The following is a 25761-nucleotide window of genomic DNA, read 5'->3' as shown; positions in this document are numbered from 1 at the left end:
GAGCAGCGAGGAAATTCCAATGACAATCAACCCGAGGAAAGAAAACGATTAGAGTAGAGCATTTTCTCACATCTGGGGATTTTTACAGCGAAAGGGTGGGATTTTGTTGCTATTCCGGTTGGTCGAGAATATTCATGTTAAGATTACATTTACGTTAAGGAAATACAAGTGTAGTAAGTTCGCCAGAGCATATTACGTCGATATGATTATAAAAGAAGTACAGCATTGCAGTGATGAGACCGGGGCTGAAGTTTGGCAGACAGTGTGAACCCTAAAGCTTCTATAGGGATTTTTTTCTTCCTCAGTGAGAAATCCCAATGAAAATTCTATTTGAATTTTAATCCTGGCAGACTTTTGATGGACAGAAATCCTTATAGAGATGCAATGGCACATTTAAGCTTGTATATGGTAGCTGTCTCTACCCGGCGTTGCCCAGGATACAATAATGTTATTTTGGTTAATAATTTTTGGAGGAGCTTGCACATTTTCAAAGTTAAACACAAAACGAAATAAAATTTTGGTTTGTATAGTTTTTTTTTGTGGGTGGGGGGTATTTTCAAAGAATATTACATTAATAGAATAGCTAAAATAAACGAGAAACACAATAAACAGAAACATGTAAACATGGAACATTATGAAAAAAAAAAAAAATAATTCCCAGAGGAATAATTTAATTTGCCAATAAATTAAATCAAATCACATTTTTTCCGTTTACCAACATGTACCAACGCTAAAGTAAAGGAAATGGCTATTCAGAATAAAATATCGATCTGTTAAGATGGAAGCTATTTACATCTAAAGACTAGAAATCCAGCTTTTGTATATCAGGGCGATAAAAATATTGTAAGAAAGAAATATAGACATAAAGAAGTTTAAATGATAAGAGGCACGCATCTGATAATTCATGTTTTCTTTTGATTTAATGGCGCGACTGAACCATGATACTTGACATTTATCTTTACCTTTAAATTAAAGTTACTAATTACTTTCTAAGTGACCGTTTTGAATTTCTATTAGTCCTGAATTCGACCGATAGTTGCCATTTTGTATGCATTAAAAGTAGCAAACTAAATTACGTAGAGACTGGTCGAAATTGAAAAGTGATTTAAGCCGTATCATGCTATTGATAATGAGCATTATGATTGATAAAATATTCCGAATCGGAACAATTCTGTTTGCAATGAAATTCAATCAAATTATATATTTTTCTTCTTAACAACATAGACCAACGCTAAAGAAAATGCAATGGTTATTGAAAATTAAAAATTGATTATATACATAGAAAATATTAAAAGAAAAAACCCCCAGATAAAATGAAGTTTCAATACGATAACAGAATATTCAAGAACAAAAATAACAAACTTGATTATTACATTGTGGCTGTTAAAAATTGCAAGGTTATTTAAGTGCATTTAAACAGCAAATTCGATGGTAAATTCTTGCTTGGATTAAATTACAAAGTAAAAAGGGAATATTATGATGTCGCAAACAAATTTCTTTCCTTTTTCGTGCAGAAGACCTAGCAAAGTTATTAGGGCACAGTATGGACAATCAGAAGTCTTGGCATATTAATTTGAACAGACTTAAAAAAATTCCATCCGGAGATCTTTGGGGTTTTAAGAAAGACATTGACACTCTCTCCTGATCCAGTCGCCTTGGCACTGAGTAAGGCTATGTTCACTTGACGATACACCGCCTCTTCTCCCCTAAAATCTTTCGGTAGCCGACGTTTATTAATTTTTAATTCCTTTCGTCACTTCTGAACTTTTTGGCAAGCTACACCCAACAGTGTAGTTTACAGAAGGCTCTTGTTTTTCCTTTCTCTTGCAATACTTTTTCTGTTGTGGTTGATTGTTATAAGGATAGTCTCATGGTTTATGACAGGATTAGTTCCTATGAAGGTTCTTTTGTGCTCCTGTGCTCCCGTGCCAAAGGTAAACTGTATTTTTTAAAATCTTTTAATTGCTCCTTAAGTAAACATAAAACGTGCTATTTATGAAAAGCTGGTTTTCAAATGAGTTTACTGCTCGCAATTGTAGCAAGGTGAGGTATAAGGTCAATTCATAGTAAGAAAACCAGCTACTCTCAAAAGAGGAAGGCTACTCTAGATAGTTGCAAAGTTTCCCATTGTATTCCCTGGTAGGGCCGCCTCAGTCGACCAGCAATACCCTCTCCAGAAGAAAGGGGGGTATTGCCTAATGTGATTACTGAACAGAAATCACGATTCACTCTGATATAAGCTTGACGACATGTGCCAGATGAAACCAGGTCTTTGTGCCTTTGTGCTATTCAGAAAAGGAATGCTGTAGTATGAGTTACAATAGTACAAAGCCACGCCTCCTGCCAACGAGCGAAAAGTTACGGAAAGTAACGACATTTCACTTGAAACGCACGGACATTACCGAGAATTGCCGACTCGTGAAAGACGGCTCCTCGCCCCACACTGGTCGATCAGGCAAAGTACTGGTTGAAAAGGCGGAAATTAGGTCATTTGCCGAACACGCGTTCTGCGCTGTCGGATTTTACCGATCTTCGTTAAATACATTAAGAAGATTTTCTTTTTTCTTTCTTTCATTTGTTGTTGACATTTTTGAAAAGAAAAATATTTTTCATTCATTTATCTTTGACTCCGTTTTACTTTTCTTCTTTTCTGTCGCTTCTGGTTTCAATTTCCCAGCATTCAACGCTGTGTGTCTTTGTGCGAGTGCGTGTGGCTGACGATGAAAGCGAGGCTAGTTTCCGGCTGTCTATCCCAGAATGCCGTGCGGCGCATGCGCCAGTTCTCAGTTCCGGATCGAGATTTTTTTAGCTTGAACAACAAATTGTATTTTTTAAAAAGATTTTCAAGAATTTTCGTCTCGCTGGAAAGAAAAGGGCAACGTGCTAGTTGGTATTAGGTATATATCGGATACGATCGCCGGTAATATTCGTGAAAGGCCGTAAACAAAGGTCTTTCAGCCACCAATAATGTCAATCATCAGAAACCCTTGACAGGAAGTAAGTATCTTTTTCTGTTTCTTGCCGTTTTGGTTCTTTTCTCTTCAGATCTTCGTGTTCAAAAGCGTCTATTCCTTCACTATCGTATCACATTGTTTACGTTTTGCTATTCTATTTAAAAAACCAAAACAAACAAGTTTCTCGATCTCCGGAAGTTTTTTATTTTTATTTTTTTCAATCCAGATTCTACCCACGATGTACGAACAAATGTTCCTCCTGGTCATGCCTTCAGTTTGGCTCTTTTGTACTTTAGGCCAACAAAGCAAGGGAGATAACACATTAATTTATTTAAATAAACATTAAATTTCAATGGATAACATATTAAATATTTTATAAATAAAAAATAATCGTTGAAAAAATATATTTGTTAAAATACATTGTTAAAAAAAAAAAAGAAAAGAAAAATCTAAAAATGTGATAAGTTATCTCCTTTCCCTTGCCAGCCTAAAATAAAAAAAAAATGAATTTTATATATAAAAATTGTTTTTGTATTCCTAGATCTTTTTTCAGTTTTCCAGTACATATTTTCATCAGGTTATTCACTGGGATTTTATGAAGAACTTTGAATTATAAAGTGTTTTTAAACATTGCAAAACACGTAAATATATTTGATAAAATCTTACCCTTTGCCCTCATGCTGCCAACAAAAAATAAATAAAAGTGCGATTTTATGTTTTCTAATTAATTGTACATCAATACACAAAAAATTCCTGAAAGAATAAATGTATATTTCCAAAATGGCCACCGATTTCAAAATATTAACAGAAAAAAAGAAATGGTTACCCGTTCTGTTTTTGTGGTCAGTAAACGCTTTCTGATCAAGAACTCGATGATAATTCTATATTAAACTATACTCTTTTGAATGTAAAATGCAAATTAAAAAATATTTCCAGGTAATTATGGTCCTTTGATCTCGTTATTATAATTTCCATTGACAGCCTGGGGGCAATTGATAAGATATTCCTTTTTGTTTAAAATTGATAGTTTATCAATGGATATAAGTATCAGCTGAGGGGAGAGATTAAACCATTCCTATAATAACTTGTTCCTTGTTGATTTCGGTGCTATGCTGGTTCTGTGCAGTTCTAGGAGGTTCACTGTCCCAGTCTTGCCTTCTCTCTTTGAGAAAGGCTTAGTTTATTGCTAATCGCCTGAGGCACCTTTGTCGGGGAATGCTGACGGGGCGGACACGGGCATCTTTTTTCTAGGATCAGCGTACGCTTCCAGTGAAGTGCTAACTTTTCCACCCTTATGTTTTATTTCTTATGGCAAGAGAGAAATAAATACCTGGTCAATACCAAAGTGTGCTGACACCGTGGTTCAATCAGGTGGCCACTGGCAGACTCTGGGTGTGGCAGCAGACTCTGCATTGACCCACAAGTTCAAAGACATCCAGACTTGGCCTCAAAAAGGAGTGCTATAACTTTGTACTCTTCTCTCATTGGACCCCTCTCGTCTCCCTCTCGACCTGAACCTGCTGGACTACGTCCTTTGGTCATATGTTGAGATCATCACCAACATGGCTTCCTACAACACCAAAGCCTGCATGATCGCCATCCACCGAGTATTCGCCAAGCTCCAGCCGGCGATTGTGCAAAAGGCATGCTTCCAGTTCCTTACCCATATTGAGGTGGTGATTGATGCCGAAGGCAGCTACATTGAATGAATGTCAGCTCTATTACATAACGATTTTTTTCAATAAAAGTTTTTAAAATAAAACTGTAATATTGTTTTCGTTAGGGTGACAAATTTATCATTCCATCCTGTAGTGAAGGCTTATGTGGAACTATCCATACGTTTTAAAACAACTGCTAATCTCAGTTGGTGTAATTGAATGCTGCGGACAGAGCAGCCAGAAAACCTCGGGTTTTATATCAGAGTTTTCCTTTTTGTAGATGTATATCTTAAAGATATATGTATGTATGTATGTGGATGACTATAATGCTCTCTATCTTAGTTTGAGCATTTGAGAAGTGATATATAAATTACCATTAGCCTATGAAGCGATGCTCTTTGTGTAAACAAATTGAGCTTAGATACTTTGGACAATGTCAAAACATTGTTAATTCACTGCCCACATAGCAGCAGCTGTATATCGCAATGGTTAGAAGCTCCAACTGTCGTTTGGGCAATCGGGTTCCAATCCTGGCTTGAGGTAGTTGCTTGTCTAACCGCACTGATGAGCTGTGAAACAGCGAAACAGTACTGTATGTGGATGACTATATATATATATATATATATAAGTGAACGTGTCTGTGTGTATACATTTCCCTACACAATATCTCTGTCAATTTTAAGTCTACAGACTCGAACTTTGATATACAGGGTACTGAGATTTGGGAAAATATTTGTAATCCGTTTTCGGCCAGAAATTTGGCTGTTAAGAGGTCCAAATTCAACGATTTGACCTTTGAGAACTCTACCAAACTCCTCCGCCAATTTTGGGTCTAAACACTTGAAATTTTAGATATAGGTTTCTTCGACATGGATCTAACTTAAGTCGATTTGAGCCACAAAACAATAAATGTTAAGGGGTCATAATAGAGGTCAAAGTTAAAAAAAATTCACCGCTTTTTTTTTTTTTTTTTTTTTGCTCAACATACACAAACACCCGGGCAACGCCAGGCTGAAATGCTAGTATGTGTATATATATATATATATATATATATATATATATGATGGACTCTCCTGTCAATTTTGATATATGAGGTTCCGCCGCAACAACGAAGTTGCTCAGAAATCCACACAGATGATTTTTTTATGGTGGTGAAGACTTTGGGAAGAACCAACCACACTTTTTGGTATTTCTGCTACCATTCGTTGGTGGAGATGACTGCCACAGGACAGAGTATACAGTATACCGCATGTTTTTCAATCATAGTTTCCTTCTCCTAGATGCGTGTCTTAATGAAGGCTAGGCGTGCATCTCTCCCAGTGTATTAATACGACCTCTGATACCAACCTGGAAATTTTTATGACTCAGCATGCTACATACAGCATCTAACTATCTCAAATGGTCACCCATCTGGAACTGACCAGGCTCCATGTTGCTTAACTTTGGTGATCGGGCAAGAACCGGTGTGTAAACATGATCGTGCTATATATATATATAATGTTTATTATACAAATATTATTTGCTACATATATGCATACATGTTTCAGTGTATACTGATTTTAGAGACTCCCCCTCATCAGGCCAAAAACAATACTGGTCTGATGAGGTGGGTCTGTTTAAATTGAGATTCCACTGAAACGTATGCACACATGTAAACAATAATGTTAGTTACTTGCTGCTATGGTTTCAAATGATCTGAAATAACAGTGAGGGGAGACTTGACTCCAAATAATTCTCATGTTATATCTTCTCTCTGTTGGAAATAGGGTACGATTACAAAAATCTCCGATATCAAATTAACTTTTATATACTGCTAAAAGTTAATGAATATATAGTTACTGGAATCTAATTTTCTATGATTTATTTATATGTGCTCTGGAGTAAAAAAAATGACATCTATTGAGCTTAAATTCGTAAAATCTCTCCATTATATAATAGATTCCTGGTGTAAAAAGTCAGCATTTTCTTTGCAAATTAGTACATAATATCACTAAAAAAATGACCCACTTGAGAAAATCCGGCTCAGTTAACCTTCAGTGAAAAAATATTTTTCTTTATAATTTTAGATATTATTCATCCAGTGCAATGCGGATCAAGAATATACTTTGTGTTTCTTTGTTTTGTAGTTTTTTTTTACTTTTAGCTGGACATACAAACATACATACACACAAACAACTGCTTGTTATATAATAGAAGAAGAAATATATATGTGTGTGTGTTGGGAGGATTTATCAGAATTTAAAAAATCGGAACTTTTGGTGGTATCAGAATCAGAAATATTTGTGTCAAGTTTCCAATGCCAAAAACGATTCTTGTAATTAGCTTTTATATTTGATCTTGTTTAAAGAATATATCAACTTATTGGTAGTAATAATGAAAATCTATTGATTTTAAACAAAAATCGATATCAGAAGTATACCTTACTTTAATTGATTAGTATCAGATGATCGAAAATAGTCAGGTACATTTCTGATAAACAGTAAATTTCCACTTTTAGCATTTCTCTCTTGAAAAAACCCATGCACTAGTTGGGCAAAACGTTGAATTTTCAGGTTAGTAATTTTTCCTTTGTAATTTTTAATCTCTCTCGCTTTCTCTATCTACAAATCTATCTATCTATCTATCTGTCTGTCTGTCTGTCTCTAATAATTGTTATCAAAGAGTAAATCTTTAACAAAGCAAAACTTATCAAGATAAGAAAAGCTCAACACCATCAAAAAGCAATAATAAATGAAAGGTGAGGAATAAAAGTTATACATAACTTTATTATATCATCAGAACAATAAGGCAAAGTTAAAGGGGAAGCTTATATATAAAAAAAAAAACTTCTTTAAGCCATGGCATTTCGAAATTAAATGCTTCTCACCAGAAAAGAAGAAGGGTCAGAATTATACAAAATGCAAACATAGAAAAAAATGGCTTCATAACATTTAGATATGAGATGAGAACGAAGGAATAGGATAATAAAATAAATAGTAACTAAAAGTAGGTATAACATATGAGGGTAAATCAGAAGGGTAGTATATATGTAGGTAATATTTTTAAAAATGTAGGCCACTATGAAATAATTGGGATCATTAAAAAAGAGCCAATCATAAAAGAAAAAAGGAAAAAGTAGGGAAGATAGAAGAGAAAGCTGAAAAAGAAGGGAAGGAGATAGGGGACACGGCAATACATATTTAAATAGATAAAACAATAGAAATAAAATGATCTGAAATTGAAGAAAATGCTATTATAAAAAATGTTCAAAACGTGTTTAAAATCAGTTAAAAAAATTAAATAAAATAGAATAATGCAAAATAAAATAAAATAAATGATGAAAGATTCCTATGCGAAGAATATAGTACCTATTTACCATATTATCCTATTCCTTCATTCTTATTTCATTCCTGAATGTAATTAAGCCAGTTTTTCTTTTATATTTACATTTTTTATGATTCTGGCCCTTCTCCTCTTGGGATGAGAAGCATCTAGCTTCGAAATTCCATGGCTTAAAGAGTTTTTTTTTCTTAAATTTCCCCATTAACTTTGCCTTATTGTTCTAATGAGATAATAGTAGTATATAACTTTTATTCCTCATCTTTCATTTAATAATAATAATAATAATAATATATATATATATATAGAGAGAGAGAGAGAGAGAAAGAGTGAGAGAGAGAGCAAGGTTTGCGGCAAAAGTGTAATATATAAAACTTCTATCTCAACGTCTTTTCCTCTTCCATTTGCCTCTTCCTTTCTCTCCTTCCTCTCTTACTCTTCTACCCAACTTATTTCTTATTAGCTGAATATAGACACACACATAATGTGAATATAGACACACACATAATGTGAATATAGACACACACATAATGTGAATATAGACACACACATGATATGAATATAGACACACACATAATGTGAATATAGACACACACATAATATGAATATAGACACACACAATGTGAATATAGACACACACATAATGTGAATATAGACACACACATAATGTGAATATAGACACACACATAATGTGAATATAGACACACACATAATGTGAATATAGACACACACATAATGTGAATATAGACACACACATGATATGAATATAGACACACACATAATGTGAATATAGACACACACATAATATGAATATAGACACATACAATGTGAATATAGACACACACATAATGTGAATATAGACACACACATAATGTGAATATAGACACACACATAATGTGAATATAGACACACACATAATGTGAATATAGACACACACATAATGTGAATACAGACACACACATAATGTGAATATAGACACACACATAATGTGAATATAGACACACACATAATGTGAATATAGACACACACAATATGAATATAGACACACACATAATGTGAATATAGACACACACATAATGTGAATATAGACACACACATAATGTGAATATAGACACACACATGATGTGAATTTAGACACATATAATATGAATATAGACACACACATGATATGAATATAGACACACAGATAATATGAATATAGACACACAGATAATATGAATATAGACACACAGATAATATGAATATAGACACACAGATAATATGAATATAGACACACAGATAATATGAATATAGACACACACATGATATGAATATAGACACACACATGATATGAATATAGACACACACATGATATGAATATAGACACACGCATGATATGAATATAGACACACGCATGATATGAATATAGACACACGCATGATATGAATATAGACACACGCATGATATGAATATAGACACACGCATGATATGAATATAGACACACACATGATATGAATATAGACACACACATAATGTGAATATAGACACACACAATATGAATATAGACACACACATGATATGAATATAGACACACATAATGGTAATATAGACACACACATGATATGAATATAGACACACACATGATATTAATATAGACACACACATGATATGAATATAAACACACACATGATATGGATATAGACACACACATGATATGAATATAGACACACACATGATATGAATATAGACACACACATGATATGAATATAGACACACACATAATGTGAATATGGACACACACATAATGTGAATATGGACACACACATAATATGAATATAGACACAGAGATAATATGAATATAGACACAGAGATAATATGAATATAGACACAGAGATAATATGAATATAGACACAGAGATAATATGAATATAGACACAGAGATAATATGAATATAGACACAGAGATAATGTGAATATAGACACACACATGATATGAATATAGACACACACATGATATGAATATAGACACACACATGATATGAATATAGACACACACATAATATGACTATAGACACACACATAATATGAATATTGACACACACATAATGTGAATATAGACACACACATAATGTGAATATTGACACACACATAATGTGAATATTGACACACACATAATGTGAATATAGACACAGACATAATGTGAATATAGACACACACATAATGTGAATATAGACACACACATAATATGAATATAGACACACACACATAATGTGAATATTGACACACACATAATGTGAATATTGACACACACATAATGTGAATATTGACACACACATAATGTGAATATAGACACACACATGATATGAATATAGACACACACATAATGTGAATATAGACACACACATGATGTGAATATAGACACACACATAATGTGAATATAGACACACACATAATGTGAATATAGACACACACATAATGTGAATGTAGACACACACATGATATGAATATAGAAACACAAATAATATTAATATAGACACACAGATAATATGAATATAGACACACAGATAATATGAATATAGACATACAAATGATATGAATATAGACACACACATGATATTAATATAGACACACACATGATATTAATATAGACACACACATGATATGAATATAGACACACATGATATGAATATAGACACACACATGATATGAATATAGACACACACATAATATGAATATAGACACAGAGATAATATGAATATAGACACAGAGATAATGTGAATATAGACACACACATAATGTGAATATAGACACACACATAATGTGACTATAGACGCACACATGATATGAATATAGACACACACATGATATGAATATAGACACACACACATGATATGAATATAGACACACACATGATATGAATATAGACACACACACATAAGCCCTTTTCCATCCTTGGCGCAACCCAGCTTGGTTGACCCTCAAAGAATTATTCATCCAGGGTAAATCCGATCAAGAATATACTGATTTTGTTGGTGTTTGTTTTGTATTTTTCTTACAAACATACACATATAGATAATTGTTCTTTATAATATACTAGCGAGGGGTACCCGGCGTTGCTTAGGTGTTTGGAGGTGTGTGTGAAAACTCCGAGGGTGGGCAGGTAAAAAAAAAAATGTTTTGGTAGGTAAGTATGAGGATCGAACCCGAACCCTTGAGACAAAGTTGTAAATTAAAGTGTGAAAAAAAAAAAGTGCGACGTTAACGATTGCCCCACCGCAAGATTCTAACGGAAACACATTTGAATTTATTTAATTACTTGGATTTGGCAGGTGCCCATTTTAATGACTTAATGAGGTCAAGTTTGACTGTGGGATAGTATTTCATTTACTGCGGGAATGCTTCCTAAGATGTTATAGGAAAAAGACTAACCCACATGCGGCGAGCGACAAATGTTGAATATTTATCTTCCCAAAGTCGAGCAAATTAAATAGACAGGCGAGCTTCGTTGTTAACTCTGGGATATTTCGATTAATATGCGATATAAAAAGTTTTAAAAAGTTGTTAGGCGACCGACCGCTTCTCTAAAAAAAAGCCTTTTGTAGACATATAGAAAACATACAAACATACATACATTTTCGCTTTTACATTTATAGATATATATTCTTCTTCTATCTATATCTATCTATCTATATAAATAAAATGAACTCATTTTTTCCCCTCCAACTTTGACCTTAATAGGATAAAAAATCAAGACATTACATGTAAATGTAATGCGTACAGACTATAGCACATTATCTGAGGTTTGCTATAGGTCTATTACCTCTACAGTTTCTCAACAATGGTACATTCTTATATTTTTTCCGGTGAGAGTCCACTGCCAAAATCGCTTAGATTCAATGGAAGTTGCAACATCTTTTCTCTCTATTAGATTCCTCCTTTCCCCTCTCCTCATTTACACCACAACAGATGCATTCACAAGGAACAGTACAAGGAAACACACTGGTTTGGAATTGTACAAGGTTACTTTTGCCATTTTTTAAAATCTTTTTTCCCTGAATTATGCATTGTTTTTTTCCATAATAAAATAGAAATAAAAAAAATTTACAAAAAAAAACGAGAAAATGCGATTACTATTATTATTACTATTATTGTTTTCTTTTTACTTTTATTTTTTTCATCAATGTAGGGCGCAATCTGCGAGACTAACCGGATTTTACTTCCGGTTTTAACGACTCTAAATCTTACTATGACCTTTATTTATTTATTTGTTTATTTTTTAATTTTTTTTTTATTACATTTTCACCCCAAACAAGGCACATTGCCACTTTGGTGTAGGGGGCTACTGTCAGGGGCAACAACTACTGGGGTACTATGTAGGGATTTGGGCAGCAAGATGTCGGTTCACATTGCACTTAAACTTCTGCACATCAGTACAGTTGGAGAAGCAGGGACCTGGAATGGAATTGCAAAGTCTAGCGGTTCTGGAGAAGAAACTACTGGAGTAGAAAGATCTTTTACATCTGGGGATCTCTACAGTGTGGGGGTGGGATTTAGCAGCCTGTTGGGTTTGTCGAGGGTGTTCACGTCGTGGGGGCACAAGTGCTTGCAGTTCGTCTGAGCATTTACCATTAAAATACAACGGGCAGAGGGATGCAACGTTTCGTCAATGGGACAGAGGCTGAAGCTTAGATGCCAGTTCAGGGCCTATCAGGTTTGCGACTCTCTTTTGAACCTTGTCAAGGAGCAAGAGACTAGTAGCAGATGCACCAGCCCAAATATGACAGCAATACTCCATACATGGGCGAATGGTGGCCTTATAGAGGTACAGGATACTTTCGGGTATTTGTAGTTTTCTAGCAAGGTAGAGAGAGCCCACCTTCCTTGCAATGGCCCTGGCAATGCCTTCAATATAATTGTTCCAACTCATGTTTCCTGTGAACGTAACGCCAAGGAGTTTGAAAGATGTACTCTCAGATAAAGAGTCGTTGGCCATTGCTATAGTTGGTAGAGAAGGTTTCTTGTAATTATTGAATGAAACTAGTTTAGTCTTGGTGGCATTGAACGTGACCATCCATTTTTGTCTCCATTCCACTACAGATTCAAGGTCATCCTCTAGTGTTTTTGCCATTTCTTTAGATATGTGTTCATTTGTTTTCCTGTCGTGCCTGTTATAGAGTGTCATCAGCATATATACCCATCTCAGAGGCAATTTTGTCGGGGAGGTCATTTATGAATATCAGGAACAGTAAAGGCCCAAGGATAGACCCCTGGGGCACACCTGCATTTATATCATATTGTTAAGATGTATGACTATCGAGGACAACCTGGAGTTTTCTCTTATCTAAGAAGGATTTAATTATGTTAAGTATTCTATCAGTGATACCGTATGATCTAATTTTTCCTGAGAAGACCCTCATGCCATACCCTGTCAAAAGCCTTAGATATATCTAGAGCTACCGCTCTGCCCTTCCCCCGCTTTGTCCAGTGAATGGTGTATACATTCAGAGATTACAGTCTTGTTGTTTTGAGCACTGCCTTTTCAGTTTTGGCTCTAGAGTTTAGGGCAATTTCAACCATTATCACTGCATGGTCAGCGTTCCCAAGTGGGCAGTTAGCATTTGTTATACATTCATCGGGAACTGTGGTCAAAAACAGATCTAGAAGTGATGCATATTGTTCTTGCTGGTCAGGGAAATGGGTTGGAAACGTAACAATTTGTGATAGAGAGTGAGATATAGAGGAGCTATGAGTTGTTCTGCCTGCTGCATCTGTGTAAGTAGAGAATCCAAGCCAGTTTTTGTGGTGGACATTAAAGTCATGAAATACATGTACTTGTGTGCTAGTGTCGAGGGAGAGTGCTGTGTCTATGCTGTCAGAGACTTTGTTTATTATGGTGCAGTCCTGGATCGAGGGAGAGCGGTAGAGAAAGTAAAAGTAGCTAATGTTGTGCTGCAAGTTAAGTCTAAAGCACATAAAGGCTTGATCATCCGATTCTAGGTTTGTTTCTCTAGTCAAGGGAAGGGTATTACGAATGTAAACTCCAAGTCCATGCATGTGTCTGTCAGAGTCCTTACGGCAGAGTGGGAGATATCCAGGCATGTTAAAGTAGTTAGAGGGGATGGAGGAGTGTAGGTAAGTCTCACTTACTGAGAAGATATCCAGGGTATTAGATAGGAGAAATGCGTCAACATCAGCTAAATTAGTTCTAAGCCCACGGATATTTGTGAATGCAAGCCTCAAGGGAGGAGGCAAGTTGGATTTGTTTGACCCTAAGCCTGGTTTAAGCTTATTTTTAGATTGTACTGTCGTCATATTTTTTAAAGAGTTTTAGTTTAGGTTAGGGGGAGCTGAACAAGAGGTTATGCAGGGCATCAGACATGCATCACAACTAGACCATCCGCTACCTTTCTTCAATTAGGATTGTGACCCCAGGAAATCCCACCAGGGATGAGTGTAGGGTCCCTTTCCATGTGCGACATGGCACTACAAACATCCCGATATTTTACAACTGTTGATGGAGCAGCCGCTCTAAGTGCTACCAAAGAGTTATGGCTTCTGTACCACCAGTCGGAAACAGCAGCCAGGAACTGTCAATCCGGTACCCTCAACCCATCAGAGGAAGGTCAACCCAATCTAATTGCTCAGGCATATATGGTACTCAAGCACTCTCAAGTGCCCAGTTTTATGGGTGGGGTGTGTCGGGAGTGGGGAAAACGGCGTTTGTTGCCCTAGACAAGAAACAAAATCTACCACTGAGTGTCTGTCGAATCACTGTGATAGCATCTCTGCGCCTGACTAATAGGCAAAGTAGGAGTATGGAAGCCGGGTGATAGACAGAGCCTATCTACTCCTTAAGCAGTTTAGGTTTATTAGTACTTGCAACTCAACATTTATTTTTACACAAAGATTACAATGCAACGATATTGTGAATTCACTTGCATTACACTTAAATTAAAATTAAAACAATTAAATTCATTTAGAATTTGAGTGTGATGTAACAAACTCCACTGCGGAATTGATATTTGATTTAATTCGCTTTTTAGTTAATTCATCATTTTTTTTTTTTTTTGGCGCTTCTGCCTCAATGATTCGAGTTCGAGCCCCCCCCCCCGCCTTCAAACTTTTTTGGGATTTTACAAACACACGGCCACCGCCGAACCGTTCATATTGCATCACGTTCATTTTTTTAATTGTTTTTTTTTACACGATTTTTTAATAGTTTTAACATTGTTTGTTTTAAACAGGGTTATGACTTCGCTTTGTTTTCATTTGACCACCCCCACCCAACCACACACGCCTCTAAAAACCCGGGCAACGTCGGGTCCCCCCCTTTTCAATCTATTAGATAAAGACGGTTTCCCTCATTAAACTCATAGCCCCTAACTTAGAAACAATCTATAATTTATGACTACTCATTCCACACAATTGATTTACTTCATATAATAATTTCATTTTAAAGTCATTTGACCCCTTTTTCTGCCATTAATTCTTGCACCACTTCAACGTTTTTTGTCTGGGTCATTGTGACATTGCATTTTGTATTCTAAAAAGAACTCAATCACCGCTCACAGTTTCTGTTTCTTTATTTGTATTTAGAAATTCGGCCTCGGCAGAAGCACCTTGAAATCTCTCCATTTCTTCATTCTACCCACAATTTTTCTTTTTATTATAATATACTGAACTCACTCTTTTTTCCTTGCGCCCATTTGTGAATTATTTTACGGAATTCTGCTATTTGAATGACATTGGAATATCCTCCAGTAACGCGATTCCTTTAGATTTTTACTTCTGGATACCAGACTTTTACCAACTTTTCTTGGATTTTACCATTATTGGATATTCTACTCTTCACTCCATTTACGTGAAATTCTTTTTCTTTTTTTTTCTCCATTCCTTTTGCTTCACTATTTTTTAACTTAGCTATGGCTTACTTGTAGTTTCATTAAACACTTTGCAGGTAAAATCCAATTGCGCATTTTGCTAATTCCTACTCTCTGATTAGAAGAAAAGTATTTCTTTCAAAACTCTTTGGATGAAGGGCAATCCATTTTATTTTTGTCTCCATTTTGAAAATGAAATATGTTTTTAACTCTTCTTAAAGTGTTTTTAACATGTTTTATTAATTCTTTATATATATATATATATATATATATATATATATATATATATGATTAGTTTTTTTTTGGAAAAAGAATTCCAGCAGAGTGCTCAATTAAAAGGAAAATCCAAATTGTAAGAGCGTATTTATATTTTCTGTACAGAAGAGACGAATATTGGCTGAAGAGAGCTTGATAAGGATACCTTAAACAGGCCTTATTATCGGGCTTGAAACCGATGGTACCAATGATCTGTCTCAACTAACAACTTTCTGTACCCAATATATATATATATATATATATATATATATATATATATATATATATATATATAAAGATATATTAGAATTATCATAGACTCACTCCAAGTTTGTTATTTTCAGGCTGGTCAATTCTCAGACTCAGAAGGGGTTAGTTTATTGCTAATCACTTAGACATCCTGAAAGAGGATATATGGTTTCTGAGTCTATCTTTGAAAGTGCATTCAGTGGAACAAATATATCATACTTCTATTTCTTTCTGTTTATCTTGTACCTTTACAAGGCCACCATTCACCCATGCATGGAGTATTGTTGCCACATCTGGACTAGTGCATCTACCACTAGTCTCTCCTTCTTAGTCCAAAAAAGAGTTGTCAATCTAATCGGTCCCACTTTATCAACTAAGCTTCAGCCTCGGTCTCATCGCCACAATGTTGCATCACTGTGCCTGTTTTACAAATATTTTAATGGAATATGTTCTGATGAACTCGTTTCACTTGTACCCCCTCGACGTACATATCCCCGACAAACCTGCTTAGTAATAAGATCTCACCCCTTCACTGTTGTTGTCTCTAAATGCCAGAAAGCTTTCTATTCTATTAGTTTCTTTCCTTGAACTGCTAGACTTTGGAATTCCCTTCCTGCTGCCTACTTCCCTGACTGTAGTTATATGCCAAAGTTTAAATGTAAGATAAACAAATATCTTGTTAATCTTTCCTAGACATGGCCCCAAATGGTAGCCCCTTATGTCCAAGTGGTGATTTGCTTTGTAAGGGGTGAACATGAGTAAAACAAAAAACCCAAAAAACACTACACTTAAACGATACATCTGGAATTAAACATTTCCCATCATTGTTTCTACAATTACATTCTGCATCAGGACTTTGAAGAACATTCGTTACACCATTCTTAATTATGTTGTTTATTTGAGTATTATTAGAAGCTGAAGTTCTTATCTACAATTCAGTACATTTTTTAGCTATGCTACTAAAAATGGGCATACTGTAGGGAGGATTAAACCAAATAATGTTGGATGTTCTGTGAATGAAACTGTTTGTGAAAATGTTTTGAAGTTTTTATTTTAAAAAATGTTTAGAAAAATTAATAAAATCTTGGTCACTGAAATGTAGCCTAATATTTAAAATATATATATATACATACTCTGTTGTTATATGTTAACAATTATCAAGAATTCACTATGAAAAGGTGGGTTAATAAAAATATAAAGTATATGCTAACCAAATGTTTTCTCACATCTGTCTCCCTTTATATATATATATATATATATATATATATATATATATATATATATATATATATATATACTAGCTTAAATATGATATTTTGATTTGTCCAGATTTCGTATTATATTCATGATTTCAAAAGTAAAAAAAAAAGAAAATGTATTTAGGTGCCATCAGCTAGAATCGAAACCAAAAGCAAAACTATAGCATTCAAAGCTGGTGGCTTTACCACTGTACCAACATGACACGCATATCAACTGATTAAAAATAATCTAAGATGAATGTACGAATGTTTAACAGATTTTTCAATTTTTACCAATTAAAAGCTATTTTAACCAGCTAAAGACCCGTAAAAGAACAGTCCATAAAAAGTCCAATCATTTGAGGCCCCTAGCACACCTCTGCAGCTTTTAGTTTCAGAGAGATAGAATTTGAAAATAGGGAAACAGACAGACAGACATAGTGAGTTTTATATATCAAATTTCATTCTTACTAATATATTATTATTTATATTATTATTTTATATATTTTAAAAAATATTTTCATTTCATTCTATTATTAATATTTGTTATCATTTCATATATTTTTAAAACATTTATATTTTATTTAACTATTATGAAAATTATATTATTGTTTTATATATTTTAAAAAATTTTATATTTTATTTAACTATTATAAAAATTATATTATTATTTTATATATTTTTAAAAATTTTTATATTTTATTCAACTATTATAAAAATTATGTTATTATTTTATATATTTGTAAAAATTTTATATTTTATTCAACTATTATAAAAATTATATTATTATTTTATATATTTTTAAAAATTTTATATTTTATTTAACTATTATAAAAATTATATTATTATTTTATATATTTTAAAAAAATTTATATTTTATTTAACTATTATAAAAATCATAATATAATTTTATATATATTTAAAAATTTTATATTTTATTTAATTATTATAAAAATTATATTATTGTTTTATATATTTTTAAAAATTTTACATTTTATTTAACTATTATAATCATTATATTATTGTTTTATTTATTTTTTAAAAAATTATATTTTATTTAACTATTATAAAAATTATATTATTGTTTTATATATTTTTAAAAAATTTACATTTTATTTAACTATTATAAAAATTATATTATTTTATATATTTTAAAAATTTTACATTTAATTTAACTATTATAAAAATTATAATATTATTTTATATATTTTTAAAAATTTTATATTTTATTTAACTATTATGAAAATTATAATATTTATATATTTAAAAAAAGTTTATTTAACTATTATAAAAATTATAATATTATTTTATATATTTTAAAAAAATTTATATCTTATTTAACTATTATGAAAATTATATTATTATTTTATATATTTAAAAAGTATTTTTATTTCTTTCTCATTAATATTATTTGTGTTATTATTTTTTATCATTCTTTTATTTCATTTTATTATTAATATTATATTAATATTTGTGTTATGATTTTTATCTCATTTTAAAATTTTACTTTAAACTGTAAATTAGATTAGTATTTTTTAATTTTTATTAAGATATGTTTTAAAAATTTATGAAATCAATTGATTACCTGCTCTAATTTGGAGAACCATTGCGATGCACCTAGAGGAAGCTTCACATGCCTCTCACAGTGACTAAGTTCACAATATATTGTAGTCTACATTGCACTGTAGAGAACCTACTGTTGATTTTATAAAATAATTTTACCATATAATGGCTGCATCAAAGTTTAAAATATCAAGTATCATGCTTCAATTGTGCTCCAAACAGAATTGTTTATCTGCTCATACCACAGTCTATGACGTCAGCAGATAAAGCCTACTTGATAAACAGGCCTTGTATTTACTTTACAAAAGTCATGCTTAGACCCACTGTCTCTTCTCTTATACTTATGCAAATTTATATCAGCTCTGCTGAGGGATATTTTTTTTCCACCTGCCAGTAATTGTCAATTTTTGTCCACTCTTTCTTCAGAATTCCAAACCACATTCTTTTAAAAAAAACTAGCATTTCGGCCCGGCGTTGCCCGGGTGTTTGGAGGTGTATGTTGAGCAAAAAAAAGCGATCAATTTTTTCCCTGTGCAATAACTCTCTCAATTTTAAGTCTACAGACTTAAAATTTGATATACAGGGTACTGAGATTTGGGAAAATCTACGTGATCCGTTTTCGGCCAGAAATTTGTCTGTTAAGGGGTCAAAGTTCAACGATTTGATCTTTGAAAACTCTACCGAACTCCTCCGCTAATTTTGGGTCTAAACACTTGAAATTTTAGATATAGATTCCTTGGACATGGATCTAACTTAATAACTTGATTTGAGCCCCAAAACAATAAATGTTAAGGGGTCATAATAGGGGTCAAAGCTTAAAAAAAATTTGACCTCTGCGGTCTCTACCAAACTACTCCGACAATTTCTGGTCTAAACATTTGAAATTTTACATAAAGTGTATTCAAAGATAGGGCAAGCTATTTAATTAGTTTGGGTCGAAAATTTTTAGTTACCAATATATAAATGTATTTATGTATGTTTGCATGTCTGCCTAAAACTTTTGACAGAGGCGACAGATTATAGCAAGATCAGTATCGTTTTGAAGGTCGACCTTTTAGACGATAAATGTCAAAAAATTGGCTAAAAACATTAATAGCTTCACTTTCCACTGGGTACTTTTCTACGTGGGGGGGGGGTCGTTATTTCACCGATATTTTTGAAAGTCATCCTCTCCTTTCAATTGTTTAGCCTTAATTAAAACCTACGTCACTTCCGGTTTGGCGGTGGTCCTAACAGAAAAGACGTCACGTTTTTTTCCCATTCTTTTCTTCCTTCGCGGTATGGGTTCGAACCTGCCGTCCTACTACCACTTCTTTTCTTTTGCTCAACATACACATCCAAACACCCGGGCAACGCTGGGCTGAAATGCTAGTAGATATATATATTTATGGTTTTCTTTTTCCTCTTTGTTTTGACCTATTAACATTACCAGCAAAGGAATAGTCTGATTTCCTGTCTCTCTCTTTTTTTATTTCCTTGTATTATTATTTCTTCTTCTTCTTCTTCTTCTTCTTCTTCTTCTTCTTTTTCTTCTTCTTCTTCTTCTTCTTTTTCTTCTTCTTCTTCTTCTTCTTCTTCTTCTTCTTCTTCTTCTTCTTCTTCTTCTTCTTCTTCTTCTTCATCGTCGTCGTGCTGACTTTGTCCAGATTTCCAATCTGCGACTCCCCTCTCCTTGTCATATTATTCCAGTATTGAACTCTTAAATTAAGATAATTTTATGATTTATTTTGTTTATATTATTATTATTATTATTTTTGTTTATATCGGCAGTTAAATAAATTATTTTAATGAATCAGATTTTTGCTTTTTCTTTATAACTTCATAGTCATGCTTTACTTTTTAAACCTTTTTACGTTTTTACATGTAATCGTCAATTATGGGTTTTAATTATGTTACTGATGCTATTCTTTTTTCCTATATTGTTTTGTAATTTTTCAGTTTTAGATTTTTCTGTAAGTGAAAAAGTGCAATAACATCTCCCTCCCTCCCTCCCTCTCTCTCTCTCTCTCTCTCTCTCTCTCTTGTTATCCCTTCCTCTCTCTTGTTTCTCTCTTTCTATCTCTTGCTTCTCTCTATCTCTTCTCTCTCTTGCTTCTCTATCTCCCTCTCTTGTGTCGCTCTCTCTCTCTTGCTTCTCTCTCTCTTGCTCCTCTCAATCTCTCTCTTTCTTCTCTCTTTCTCTTCTTTATTTTTCTCTCTTGCTTCTCTCTATTTCTCTCTTGCTTCTCTCTATCCCTCTCTTGCTTCTCTCTATCTTTCTTGCTTCTCTCTATCTATCTCTCTTGCTTCTTTCTCTTGTTTCTCTCTTTCTCTTTATCTTTCTCTCTTGCTTCTCTCTATCTCTCTCTCTTGCTTCTCTCTATCTTTCTTGCTTCTCTCTTTCTTGCTTCTCTCTATCTCTCTTGCTTCTCTCTCTCTCGCTTCTCTCTCTCTCTCTTGCTTCTTTCTTTCTCTCTCTCTCTTACTTCTCTCTTAATTTCTCTCTCTCTCTTTTCTCTCTATCTCTCTTGCTTTTCTCCCTCTTAATCTTCTTTTTCTCTTGCTTTCTACTTTTTCCTTTCTCTTCTTTTCTGCCTCTGCTGCCTTTTCATTCTGTAGGGAAAATCGTAGCTTATCTGACTCGCGTGGGTGTCATGTTCATTCGCTTCAGAAAAAAAAAAAAAAAAGCTAAATGCTTTTGTATTTGACGCTCACATATGAGTAATGCAAACTCTATGCAAATTAGTTTATGCAAGATGCATAAATAAAAGCAGTAAAAGGAACAGCTCACAAGTTAAAAGATGGCATGCTATGTGAACGGATGTGTTTATTATCAGGATTATCAAAGCCAACTCCAAAGATTATAGACGGGACAGAACACAACTTTACAACTCCACTGAAATCAGTTTTCAAACTAACAACTATTTCAGCGATGGAGGGCCAAATTTGTTATGTCCAGTTGATTCCGCAGTTTAGTGATGCTACAGCTGATATGCCCATTATCGAGTGGATTGAAAATGTGGAACTTGTGTGTGTGAGCTTTGCATTATGAAAAATGTCGAGCGCGTCCTGCTATTGAGATTGCGAGATGAAGCTCTGGTCATATACAGGCAACTTAGCACAAAGCAGATGCAGAACAGACCAAGTAAACCCTTATAACCACATGTTGTGTAGCAGGGTACATGATGGAAACAAGACCTATAACGGAGTACACAGTGATGATGATGATGACGTTTATAATAGGAGGCTGAGAGAAATGTGAAGGGATTTGAAATGGACAGTTTTTGTTAACACGGAGAAGGGAGAGATACAGTATTTATGAGGGGATACTGTTAACACTTTGGAAAGGGGAGGTTTCCTACAAAGTTCTTTTACAAGACGAATTACAAAAACACATTACCTTTTGGTCAAAATGATGATGAAGAGAATGGCTTACAAATTACATGATGATATTTATTATTCCAGCTAGATGAGATGACCAGTTATTCGATTGCCTTGCAGAATTTCATTGTCTTGCCTCCCTTTTTGGTTCGCTTCTGAAAGGAGGTTCGACTAACTCATTCTTCTAACTCGAACTATCAACTCCACTTCCCTTTGACTTCTCTGTCTATGTCTGACTCTAACTTAACTGAATATATTGTAACTATCTTTCTTTGTGAAGTCAGAATCATGCTCAAACACACAAATGTTTCTCACATGGATATGTCTCCAAAACATTTTTGGCATATGTCTCCAAAACATTTTTGGCACCACAAAGACATTCCTTAAATTGATTTCCTTTGTCCTAACTCTGACCTCTAGTTGTATCGTTATTTCTAACACAACGGACAATGCTCCACATTCCTATAATCCTATCTAGATTGCAATATGTACTCTTTTCAACTCTTGAATACTAGGTTCGATTCTAGCCTTTGAATAGATGCCATGTCAGCCAAATTGTACATAAATTGGTCTCCTGTTCTTTTTTTTTTTTTTTTTTTTTTTTTTTTTTACAAAGGCATCACCACATTATCAAGGCCCAGAGGCCACTCAAGGATAAGGGTTAAAGAGTGTACAGTAGAAGTTGGTCAATATAGTAATCATTAGTAATGAAAATTTGGTAAATTTAATAACTTATATGGAACGGCTCATCAAGAACTTATTTACTTTAGACTTGAACAAAACCATATTGTAGTCAGCCGGAAAGCAAGAAAACGGAAGACAATTCCACAGGCGTGCAGTTCTAAGAAAGAAGCTTTGTTCATGGAATCTACGTTTAGGTTTAGGCACAGATAAAGAGTGGGGGAAATTATTGATAGTGTTTACAGCTAGACGAGTGTTTCTTGTGAAAGTTTGGCGAGGGGGGACCATAGATTGAAGCTCAGTTGAACACTTTCCATGAAAATAACGATACATCAGAGACAAACTCGCAACATCTCTTCTGTGAGATAGAGGTTGCAAGGAAGAGAAAAGGACATCTCCTACGAGGCTACGAAGTCTATTTTGAACTCTATCAAGGCAGGACAAGTTCTTTCTAGCAGCTCCTGCCCAGATGTGGCAACAGTATTCCATCCTTGGACGTACCTGGCTCTTATATAGATAGAGAATAGCATCAGCAGTGAGATATCTACTGGATCGATAGAAAGATCCCACCATTTTTCCAGCGGCCTTGGCAACAGATTTGATATACGTGTTCCATTTAAGATCAGGAGTAATGGTCAAGCCCAGAAGCTTGTCAAAACTTGAGGCCTCCTGAAGACGAGAGCCATTCATTTCAATTGATGACAAATGTGGATTAGAATGTTGATGATGTAAAGAGAGAAGCTTGGTTTTAGATGCATTAAAAGTAACCAGCCACTCCTTTCCCCATTGTACTACGTGCTCAAGATCAGAGGAGAGAGAATTGGAGAGAACTTGCTCGTTTACTGTCTTAGATGTGGTACCATAAATGGTAGTGTCGTCAGCATAAATGTCTACAAATGATGTAAGGATATGATTTGGAAGATCATTAATGTAGATCAGGAAAAGAGTTGGGCCCAGGATGGATCCCTGAGGGACACCGGCATTAATATTGTGAGCTTCTGATTTTTGCCCCTCAACTACTACTCTTATGAATCTATCAGAAAGAAATGATTTAATAATTGAGAAGACTTTTCCAGCTATACCATAGCTAGCGATCTTATGAAGTAAACCTTTATGCCATACCCTATCAAAGGCTTTAGATATGTCAAGAGCAATTGCCCTAGAAAGATTGCCACCGTCGAGAGATTTGCTAATCCTATGCGATATAACTGTAAGGACATCTGCTGTAGATCTAGCAGAACGGAAACCATATTGAGTGTCACTAAGAAGGTTATTTTTGTTGAGATGTTTGATTACTTCTGTATTTAATACAGATTCTAGCAACTTACTCATGACGCACAGGAGACTTATTGGCCTGTACTGAGAGGGGGATGAGCGATCACCTGAATTCTTAAATACAGGGCATACTGATGAGATTTTCCAGGGAGATGGGAAACTATTCTCCTTAAGACAACGTTTAAACAGTTTTGTAAGTATGGGCGCTAGTTCAGGTTGAAGTTTTTTGAGTACTATAATTGGAATACCATCAGGGCCAGTTGCTTTACTGGAATCAAGGTTTTTGATTAGCTTGGCAACATCACGTACAGATATACGTATATCACATAGCGTGTTTTCTGATACAAGAGGAAATATTGGGGGTTGGCGGTCTTGGTCGCAAAGGGTAGAATTAGCTGCAAAGTTCTTGACAAAGAGTTTGGCTTTGTCTGATGCTGACGAGATTACCTCAGATCCATTGATAATAGTTGGGATGGAGCACACGCTTCTGTTCAGGATTCTGTTTGCTATTTGCCAAAACTGGTGGGAACCAAGCCGCTGCTCAGCTACTTTGGACTTAACAGATTGAGCATACAACTCTCTTGCGTTCCTTATTACTTTCTTACAATGGTTGCTGGCAGTCCTGAAAACGGCTTTAGTTTCCATACATCTATTACGTTTGAAGCAGTGGAAAAAGTGATTTCTGTGCGCAATGGCAGCAGCACATTCTGGAGAGAACCATGGCTGGCTGTTAGGTTTTTGCTGAAATTTTTTAGAGGGTATGAAATGGTCAATACCTACAATTAACCATTCAGTTAGGTCTAATACTATAGAGGACACATCCTTTTTAAACATGGAATGCAGAGGTAGATCAGATATAAATGTACGGAAGCTATCCCAGTCAGCCTTAGTGTATCGATATACTGTACGATGAAGAGGTACGTCTGGGGACTTATTACATTTCATTTTTATCTTAATTGATACAACAGAGTGGTCGGAAGATCCAAGAGGCGACAGAACAGAAACTGAACATAGTTCAGGGCAAGTTGTGAGAAAAAGGTCTAGTAGGCTCGCATACTGGCCGTCATTATCGGGCACACGGGTAGGTTCCTGAACAATCTGAGTGAGGTCATAGGCAATGGAGAAATCATGACAGAACCTCCCCTCATCATCGGTCTTGTTTGAGTGGGTCAACCATTCGACGTTGTGAACATTGAAGTCTCCACATACGTGAATGTTAGCTGAAGGATAAGTAGAAAGGACTTGGTCAATTTTCTCAGATATGCTTTGAAAGATAGTAACTCCGCTGTTGTGGGGGCGATAGAGAGTAAATATAAATGCAGTAGTGTGAGCTAAAGCAACCCGGAAGCACAT

General features: G+C 34.3%; 1 protein-coding gene across 1 annotated transcript in view; it reads left to right on the top strand.

The window, feature by feature from the left end:
* The first annotated feature begins 2706 nt into the window (after positions 1 to 2706).
* LOC145247294 (uncharacterized) overlaps positions 2707 to 25761 on the top strand; it is a 57703-nt gene continuing 34648 nt past the window's right edge. The window contains exon 1 of the mRNA XM_080108913.1: positions 2707 to 2997. The gene's annotated coding sequence lies outside the window, so the exon portion shown is untranslated. The remainder of the gene's footprint in view (positions 2998 to 25761) is intronic.

The sequence above is a fragment of the Euprymna scolopes genome, chromosome 25 (assembly GCF_053919585.1).
Source record: "Euprymna scolopes isolate OS-2025 chromosome 25, ASM5391958v1, whole genome shotgun sequence".
In the NCBI taxonomy this organism is placed as follows: Eukaryota; Metazoa; Mollusca; class Cephalopoda; order Sepiida; family Sepiolidae; genus Euprymna; species Euprymna scolopes.
The sequence above is the reverse complement of the archived record's forward strand: the minus strand, read 5'-3'. Positions and strand labels throughout refer to the sequence as shown.